This window comes from Papaver somniferum, unplaced genomic scaffold (genome assembly GCF_003573695.1).
Source record: "Papaver somniferum cultivar HN1 unplaced genomic scaffold, ASM357369v1 unplaced-scaffold_118, whole genome shotgun sequence".
Classification (NCBI taxonomy): Eukaryota; Viridiplantae; Streptophyta; class Magnoliopsida; order Ranunculales; family Papaveraceae; genus Papaver; species Papaver somniferum.
The window spans coordinates 17,023,239-17,033,679 of NW_020620825.1; the positions used below are offsets into that span (position 1 = coordinate 17,023,239).

General features: G+C 37.9%; 1 pseudogene; it reads right to left on the bottom strand.

The window, feature by feature from the left end:
- Window positions 1–1,566: 1,566 nt before the first annotated feature.
- Window positions 1,567–1,666, bottom strand: LOC113330758 (annotated as a pseudogene).
- Between the last annotated feature and the right edge of the window lie 8,775 nt (window positions 1,667–10,441).

Sequence of the window (10,441 nt, forward strand, 5' to 3'; positions counted from 1 at the left end):
GGGTTTTAGATTTTATTTTTTTTTGTTCTGTTTTATGTTTTTGGGTATTTATCTTGTGTCTACAGGTTCTGGATCATAAAAGAAATTGAGCCAAAAAGTTTGGTGATTCCATAAAGACTTGGAGCTAAAGATTAAAGCAAAAAGAACAGAAAAGAAGACACTTTTATTTTAGACAATTTTATTTTAGGGTTTATTTTCTTTTAGAAAAAAAAAACTGTATTAGGGTTTATTATTTTTGTAAATTTTCTTTACTTTTTGGACTTTTGGACTGTGGGACATTATTATTTTTATTACCCTATGGAAGGGTACTTTAAATATAAACTGTTTGCAGAGAAGGAGGACAATTACGATATTGTCTCTGCACCTTGGGTTCGTACACTAGACATCGGAGTCAGTGGCCCGAGTCGACTACAACCGATTCATCTCCCGTCTGGAACGGGAGGTAAGATTCTAAACACTTGCGAATCTCCTGTCAGCGAGTTACTGCACTCCTTCGTATGCATATATGTTGAGGACTGAATACGAACATTTATTTTTCTAGTAAAGGGCAAGGCCTGGCCATACAAGATAAGGGTTCGGATTTCATCACCGTTCTCTTCTTGCCCGCTTTAGGAACACGTAACCTACGCGAACCTAAGCCTAAAATTTTGACTAGAACGAGACCGATAGGGTAACGAGCTTAACAGGAAAGTCATTCGAAAAATATTGGTTACTCTTTTAAGCATACTTCGAAGTTCTTGACGGTTTCTGTAAGTTGAATGCGTGACTGCGCCGCCTTGTAATACCGGTGAGGCCTTGGGTATCAAAGCTCCACCGAGATTCCCTCGCCTCTATTCAACTTACGTTAACTCAGATTGATTCCATAGGGGTTTGCTTAAATTGTAATGAATTCTCGTTCGAAGGATTAGAAGCTGGTCTAGAAACAACCTAAGTGGAGCCATCATGCTTTTTATTTGCTAGAAATCAATAGGTTTGATTTGGTTGAGTCGACCTTGATCTGTGTTTGCTTACCCTTCCAATTTAGAAAATTCTATTGTATGCCTGAACGTAAAAGAGACGCACTAGGTAGATTTGTTAAAGAGAAACCTAGTAGTTCGAAGCGTCTCGATTACCTTAATCTAAAGAGTCCGACTTTTGAAGAGTCTGTTTTGGAACGTCCTTTGACCGAGGAGAGAATCCATGTTGCTCCAATAGCGCCAGAAATGGCAGCTTTGAAAGCTTTGTTGAATCCAACTAGGACTACTCGTCCTTCGTGTATTAAGTTAGCTGAAACGGAGGCACCCCATGAACTGAAACCTGGGACCTTACAGATGCTCCCAATCTTTTGAGGGAAAGAAAATGAAAACCCTCATTACCATGTTAGGGATTTTGAGGAAATTTGTAGTACTTTAAGAATTAGAGGCCTAGATGATGATGCTTTGAAACTTAGGTTATTCCCATTTTCCCTGAAATATAAGGCCAAGTCGTGGCTATATACTTTGGACTCCGAGTCAATTGAGACATATGAACAACTTACATCTGCCTTTTTCAATAAGTTTTTCCCTAGGCACAAAACATCGTCTATTAGGACGCAAATACGCACATTTTCACAACAAGAGGGAGAATATTTATATAGGTATTTGGAAAGGTTCAATGATTTATTATCCCAGTGTCCTCATCATGGTTTAGAAAAGGTTAGGCTAGTTCAGATCCTTTATGAGGGTTTAGATTATTCCACAACGACCATGGTTGAGTCTCTATGCACTGGTGGATTTGAAAACCAAACTGTTGATGCGGCGATGGAACTTTTTAATGAAATCGCCGAAAAAACCCAGCAATGGGAAAATAGTAGGGCACCCCAGAAAACAATTCTTTTAAGTAGAGGAAACGTTAATAGGGTAGAAGGAGGCTATGAATCAGATGCCAAAATTGTTGCTATAGCAAAAAGGTTAGAAGCCTTAGAAGTGGGCCAGACTAGTGGTAGAGAGGAGCCTTTTTGGGAAGGCCAGAATATTGAAGAGCAAGCCAATGCTCTTTATAATAACACTAGATTTGATAACCGTCAAAAAATTGACCCATATTCAGAAACCTATAATCCTGGTTGGAGAAACCATCCGAACCTTTCGTGATCTAAGGGCCAAAGTCAAGGTCAGTTTAGTAATTCTAATGCTCCCCCAGGTTTTGGCTATACTAAGAATCCTTCAGGACTAGCTCAGTTCAGAATCAGTTAGATAAGAAAATCCTAAGTTTAGAGGAATCTCTCGCCTTGTTAACTCAGCAAACTGCAAAATTTCAGTTATCCGTAGAACAAAGTCTACAAGCTAGTAACAGGATAGGACAAGAAAATAGTCAGGCTATTTCCGAGTTAAAAACCCAGGTTGGTATGATAAGTGATTCTTTGAGAGAAAAGGGTAAGTTTCCTAGTCAAACCCAACCCAACCCTAGAGGAGTTCATGAATTAGGTGCATCGAATCAAGTGAATGCTGTTAGAACCCTTAAGAGTGGTAGAGTTGTAGACAATAAAGTAACCATGCCCGATAGTGAATGGTAGCTAAGGAATTAAACCTAAAACTATGGTTATATTTACACCTGCAAGTATACAGGGTCAGATAGTAGATAATGAAAAGCAGGGGAAGTCCACAGGGACAAGGAGGGAGCTGGTGTTGTTTCTACTTTTCTAGTGACAGAAAGTAAAGCAATGCAATATATTAGAATGGGAGGAAAATCAGCTTGCTCACTGATATGCCCCTAGTATTGACTGTCTTTTGACAGCACAGTCAATCACAGGCATACCAGAGCACTGATTACTTCCCATTGCTCAAACAAAACAGGCATCAAGATAAACATGAACAGGAGCTTGATATAAAATGTAACAATCACACACTCAAATTAAATACATGTTGGAGTTCAGAACAGCTAAAATTAACAATGCATTTGAATTGAGAATCATGGAATTGAAAAGATTGAAACCCTCAAAGCTACAGATCATGGAAATAACAAAACTAAACTATTCTACTGATGCTCTGGTTAATCCAGGCATGATTCCAACACTCACCCAATATCCCCTTTTATACCCAATTACATAATTAGGGTTTACACCCTTTTCACCCAAAAATTCCCAAAACAGTAGACATTAGGGTTCTACCTAATGTGACAGAAAATCACAGTTAGGTTCAATTACCTACCCTATATCACCCACTTTATCTTCTCCATGCTCTATCTCAACCTAATTAGGATTTATGTAAAAACCCCAAAATTGACAGAACTAGGGTTTGGTAAATGCTTACCCAAATTGATGCGATTACACGCTACTGACTTCGACCCATTCTTATCCTTAGTCTCCTGCTCCTCTCCATGCCTCTGATTATCTCCATCTCATCATCCTATTTCACCTATTTCACACCTAGGATTTCTGTGGCGTGAGAGGAGGTGAAATTGGTTGTTGAGGGAGGTGTAGAGTGTGCTAATGATGAAGGGTTAGGTGTTTGGTGGTGTTTAGGTGGCTATGGAGTAGGTGGTGGCGATGGCAGTGGCAGGGTAGGTGGTGTTGGTTCTGCAACAGGGATGGGTGAAGAAGAAAGAAAGAAAAGAAGAAGAAGTGGTCGATTTGGAGGTATGGGTATTAGGTTTTTAGAGTGTTGAGCGGCTTCATCAAATTTTGATGTTCTGTGACTCTGAGCTGCGGGATGCGAAGATGGTTGGTATATCTAACGGTGAGATGAGAGATGAATCGCTGCAACCGTTGGATTTTGAAACACAACGAAGTCAACGGTGTTAGATGATGTTAGGTAATGTAGTGTAGATCGGGAGTATCTAGTTTTGATGGCTTGGAATTTAGGCGCTGTGGTGTTTGTCAGAGACTTCAGATTTTGATGCTCTACGAAGGAGCGACCGTAGGATTTCGATGTAGTCCCATCTAACGGCTGAGAATGGAGGCGGTTATGGATATAGAAAATGGGTTTGGGTAAGGGTTTTGGGCCTTGGGTATGCCAAGCCCATATCTTCTTTAAGAACAATTCTTCCTTCTTGAGCCCATTCCTAGCTCTTTGGACTTGTGCGCACCATTCTTCGCGGCTTCCTTGCGTAATTCCTCCCGGCTTTTCACTACTTTTCTGCTCTTTTCCGCTCCGCAATTCATCTAACTTTATTTATTACCTAAAAATGCAAAATTAATTAATAAAAATATTTATTCTTGAAAACAATGAAAATACAGAATATGGGATAAAATGTAGAATTAATGCACAGAAGATGAGTTAAATGCCAAGAAAAATATATAAAAATATGCACTTTTTAGCACTCATCAAATACCCCCAAACCTGAATTTTACTTGTCTTCAAGTAAAACAAAACTAAGGAAATCCTACCTATACCACTGTCGCTGGTCTCTCGAATGCATTTAGCGTATGCACTAAGCCTTTTAAACCACTAAGTGTCCCTAGTGGACGAGTGAAGTCTCGTGAAGGTTTGCTTAGAACGTACCTACAAAGTTCTAGGTCAAAATATAAGCTCAGATTCCATCAAATGTGACATGTGCAAGACAGTTTAAGCTCACAGCAAAATGGAGATGTCAATCTAGCTATCTAAGGCACAATCCTAGCACTGATAACAAAAAAAGACATGTGATAAGAGTGTAAAGTATATCTACACATGTGTCTAGAATGACCTGAAGTTATGACTACTAATCACCAAGAGATAGTTTTTAGTCTAAGAACCAAATTCTAAGCCAAGCTAGCTGTCCGGCTTTACGAGAATTGTGAATGTTCACCCAATGAGTTGTGATATTTCAGTTTTAACCCGCGTATACATCGATGGCTGCCCTCCTTGCTTATTAAAGACTATTTACAACAAAAATATGACTATTTACATGACTCTTATTTACATTGATTACTCTCTTTTATTTTTGGAACAAGAGAGAATATTGTCTTTAACATGACAAACATGGAATAAATACTTGATTGAAATTTTTTTTATTTTTTTTATTTTTATTTATTTATTTATTTATTTTTTTTATTTATTTTTTATTTATTTTTTTTTTGTAAGAAATAACTTTGATCTTTACAACATAGTGACACTTTTGATACATGAACCAAAAAGAAAAACATAATTACATGACTCTTAGCAAGAGGTGGCCCTTATCGAATGCATCCGGTCAAATTCTATGGTTGCTTTTCTTAACGTATCCTCCAACTTCTATCCCAGCCAACCAAAGAACAAGCTAGTCAAGTCTCATTCAGTATTCTAAAGTGATTGGCAATCTAACTTCCTATCAAACACCTTGAAGATCGAGGCTATACATGTTTGGTAGATCGTGCGCGTGCAAGTTTCTTATCACTATGTGAATTGTGCTAGAATCAGGGTGCCTAAATATCTAGACTAAGACTCCTAAAAATTACATATTTGCACAAGAGTCAACATTTCAAGGTAAATGAGCTCCATTTTTATGTTTTTATGTTTTTTTTTTTTTTTTTTTTCAATTTTTAATTTTTTATTTTCATTTTTCATTTTTTTCAAAAAGAAGGAGTTCTTGTTTTCAATTATGGCATGTTATCAAAGTATCTACTTTTCACCCCCAAACCTAAACTAAACATTGTCCTCAATGTTTCAAAATATGAACAAAATTATAATACAACATATGAAGAGGATCATGTTGAGTAGAGAAAAAGGAAAGAGAATACCCGATTTCGGCGAAAGCAAGATTAGACTCCGTTATTCAAGGAAAAAAATCCAACATATTTCAGCCGAGATCATATTGGATTAGCAAAATAAATACAAAAGGAACAAAAGGGTTTTAAGAAATTTTATCTACTGGATTATATACAAAAAATTCACCGTACACTAACAATCTAAAGAGTTGAGGATCAACCCAAAAGACAAAGTGTAGAGGTTTCAACAGCTTCACACAATAATAATATGATAGGCATGCAAGTGAAGCTATGAAACAAAATGAGCTACCCCCAAACCTGGATTTTTCAACGGATAAAATTTTGGAAACAAAATCTCGCAGTTTTGGGGGTTCATCATGCACAAGGTCTAGCTCGAAATGAACTTTGCTAGGGACGGGTAAACATGCTAATTCCAACTGTGGCTCCTCAAAGATATTATACTTAGATGCAAAATAGTCCAAAAGGACTTGGGAAGCATACAGTTCCAATCCTAGATTAGGAATTTTCATAAAAATCGGTTTGACAATATGGATACAAACCAAATCTAGGTTGGGTGGAAGGCCATCAGATTGTGACTTATGTAGGAAGATAGGCACATCATTACTAATCACATCAACATCTCCTAAGTCTTCTACACGTGTCACAACATGCTCACAATCATCAAACAAATTGGCAAGATCACAATCAGAGTCATCAACATCATCAACAAATTTATTCTCATGCATCGGCAAATCAGGAGAAATATCACAATGTGACCTAGGTAGAGAATCAGACACATCAAATATATTTTCATGCATAATAACATTAGTGTCTACAGAAGATTCAACTATTCCTATGTCATGCTCATCTTCACAGAATAATTGTACGAATCCCATGTCAATATCAAAATCATATGAATTACAATGAGTATTAGAAAAAACAACATTCATGAAGGTCGAGGGCGAGAAGCCATATGTTATTGAACCAACAGGTTCCACAATATTTTCATGTTCTTCTAACATATCATCATAATCATCATCATGGTAGCATGCATATTGGTCCTCATTAACAGTGGTGGTGTCATTAGTCGATTCATGTTCCTCTAAATTAGGTTCATATTCAACATCATTTACATGAATGGGACTAGACACTTCATTAGGGACAACATACATTTCATCATGAATTTCCTCCTTTTGTAGGTGAAGCAAAATCTGATCTAAATATGCATGAATTCGTGATGTAGATCTATCAAAGTTTTGCTTACTGAGTCTTAAAGCTTCTGTGGTGGAGTCTAAATTCATGGGAGTACAAAATTCTTCATGTTCAAATTGTGGTGAATGGTACATGCGTGCATGGTCATTAGGGTTTACAAAATATTGATCACAACCCTCAAAGGATTGATTATGGTCCCAATGACTACCATTCTCACAATTTATGGGCATTTCATACCTTGGAATTTCTCTAGATTGCCTAAAATTATGCAAAATATGACAATTCTCAACAGGGTGGTCTAAACTACCACATGCGGGACATGCATAGATTTCAGGTTGCCTAAGAAAATTAGATGTGACAGATTCCTCATGTGATTGCATTTCTAAAGCTGCGATTCGAGCTTCTAATTGATCGATCAGTGATGATTGTGTGAGTGAGGCACTAGCAAAATGTTCATTTTCACGTTGTGGCGAATGATGCATGTGTGAATAGTCATTAGGGTTCATGTATTGAGGCTCGGGACTTTGAAAATGTCCATAATAATTCCTATGACTATTGACATCATGGTCTATGGGAGGTTCATAACGTGGAGTATGTCCATACGCAAGTTCTCTAAGGGATTTGTTGTATTCCCCAACTGTAGACCAAGATCCAGACATGATTTGCCTCAAAAGCTAAGTAACTATGTTGCAAAGCCCAAAATTTGGTTTTTAATGGGTTTGGATTTTTGGGAAAACTTTGGTTTTTATGGGTAACATTTGGTTTTTATGGGTTTAAAAATTTGGTTTTCGAAATTAGGAGCAAAATTTTTTTTATTTTTTTTTTTATTTTTTGTGTTGGGTTTTGAAGCCCAAATTTTAGTTTAAAAGAAACTACAAGCCTAACAAACAACTAAATTACAAGCCCAAATAAAGAAAGAAATAAAAATAAAACTAATTATTACAAACCCACAAAAAAAATAAAAAAATAAAAAAATAAAAAATAAAATAAAAAATAAAAAAATAATAAAACTAAAATTATTACAATCCCAAATAATAAAATTAAAATTAAAATAATTATTACATGCCCACAGATTAAAAATGGAAGCCCACAGGTTGGGTTCTCTTAATGGGTTTAGGCTTACCTTTGAAGCACAGCCCAGCTGTTCAGTTTGGTTGCAAAAGCCCAGTTGGGCTTTGGATCATCCTAAGCTTTGGCTTCAACACTCAAGGCCCAGTTGGGCTTGGTTCAATTTCCTCTCCTTCTGCAGCTTACAGCCCAACAACAAGGTTCTTCTAGCCCAGCAGCTAGGTAAGCAAAGTGTACCTACAGCCCACCAGCAGCTCTGGCAAGCAAGGCAACAACCAACAGCAGCACCAGTTACCTGCACACTTAAATGTGTGTGATCAATACACAAAGAACATGGGCAAAGTAAGCAAAGTTGAAGAACTGCAATGCAGTTGTGCAATTGCAGATGGAGAAAATGCTTACAGAATGCAGAATATAAAGTTGCTGAGAACATGCAGTTTAAGAAGTTGCTGAAAATGACAATGCATAGCTATCATTACAAGAGCTAAGTTACAGGAAGAGATGAAGGCTAAGGCTACAGAGCAAGATGCTAAAGTGAATGAAATGCAGAATTAGTTTAAGATGACGATGGTATGCAGCTAGACTAAAAATTCAAGTTTAAGATATAGTGGTATGAAGTTATGAATTATGCTACAGGAATGGAATGCAATGCAAAAGAATGGCAACAGTGAAGATTGAGCTAAAAATGCATATGTACAGGAGAGACTACACAGCAAGCTAGAAGAGCAAGTGAGCAGCAAATGAGCAAAGGGAAATAACTTGTAAGAGTGACAGCAAGAGTGACAGATGAAGATGCAAGAATGAGGTTATGTGCAAGATATGCAATGAAAGTGCAAATATGCAGTGACAATGAAAAGTATGCAGTAAAATGCAGAAAATAAGAGCAAAGATAAAGAGCAAACAGCAACAGCACCGCTACCGAGTCCCCGGCAGCGGCGCCAAAAACTTGGTAGCTAAGGAATTAAACCTAAAACTATGGTTATATTTACACCTGCAAGTATACAGGGTCAGATAGTAGATAATGAAAAGCAGGGGAAGTCCACAGGGACAAGGAAGGAGCTGGTGTTGTTTCTACTTTTCTAGTGACAGAAAGTAAAGCAATGCAATATATTAGAATGGGAGGAAAATCAGCTTGCTCACTGATATGCCCCTAGTATTGACTGTCTTTTGACAGCACAGTCAATCACAGGCATACCAGAGCACTGGTTACTTCCCATTGCTCAAACAAAACAGGCATCAAGATAAACATGAACAGGAGCTTGATATAAAATGTAACAATCACACACTCAAATTAAATACATGTTGGAGTTCAGAACAGCTAAAATTAACAATGCATTTGAATTGAGAATCATGGAATTGAAAAGATTGAAACCCTCAAAGCTACAGATCATGGAAATAACAAAACTAAACTATTCTACTGATGCTCTGGTTAATCCAGGCATGATTCCAACACTCACCCAATATCCCCTTTTATACCCAATTACATAATTAGGGTTTACACCCTTTTCACCCAAAAATTCCCAAAACAGTAGACATTAGGGTTCTACCTAATGTGACAGAAAATCACAGTTAGGTTCAATTACCTACCCTATATCACCCACTTTATCTTCTCCATGCTCTATCTCAACCTAATTAGGATTTATGTAAAAAACCCCAAATTGATAGAACTAGGGTTTGGTAAATTCTTACCCAAATTGATACGATTACACGCTACTGAATTTGACCCATTCTTCTCCTTAGTCTCCTGCTCCTCTCCATGCCTATGATTATCTCCATCTCATCATCCTATTTCACCTATTTCACACCTAGGATTTCTGTGGCGTGAGAGGAGGTGAAATTGGTTGTTGAGGGAGGTGTAGAGTGTGCTAATGATGAAGGGTTAGGTGTTTGGTGGTGTTTAGGTGGCTATGGAGTAGGTGGTGGCGATGGCAGTGGCAGGGTAGGTGGTGGTGGTTCTGCAACAGGGATGGGTGAAGAAGAAAGAAAGAAAAGAAGAAGAAGTGGTCGATTTGGAGGTATGGGTATTAGGTTTTTAGAGTGTTGAGCGGCTTCATCAAATTTTGATGTTCTGTGACTCTGAGCTGCGGGATGCGAAGATGGTTGGTAGATCTAACGGTGAGATGAGAGATGAATCGCTGCAACCGTTGGATTTTGAAACACAACGAAGTCAACGGTGTTAGATGATGTTAGGTACTGTAGTGTAGATCGGGAGTATCTAGTTTTGATGCACGGGCATAGAAGAGATCGTTGGATTCATCTACAATCTAATCTGAAGGCTTGGAATTTAGGCGCTGTGGTGTTTGTCAGAGACTTCAGATTTTGATGCTCTACGAAGGAGCGACCGTAGGATTTCGATGTAGTCCCATCTAACGGCTGAGAATGGAGGCGGTTATGGATATAGAAAATGGGTTTGGGTAAGGGTTTTGGGCCTTGGGTATGCCAAGCCCATATCTTCTTTAAGAACAATTCTTCCTTCTTGAGCCTATTCCTAGATCTTTGGACTTGTGCGCACCATTCTTCGCGGCTTCCTTGCGTAATTCC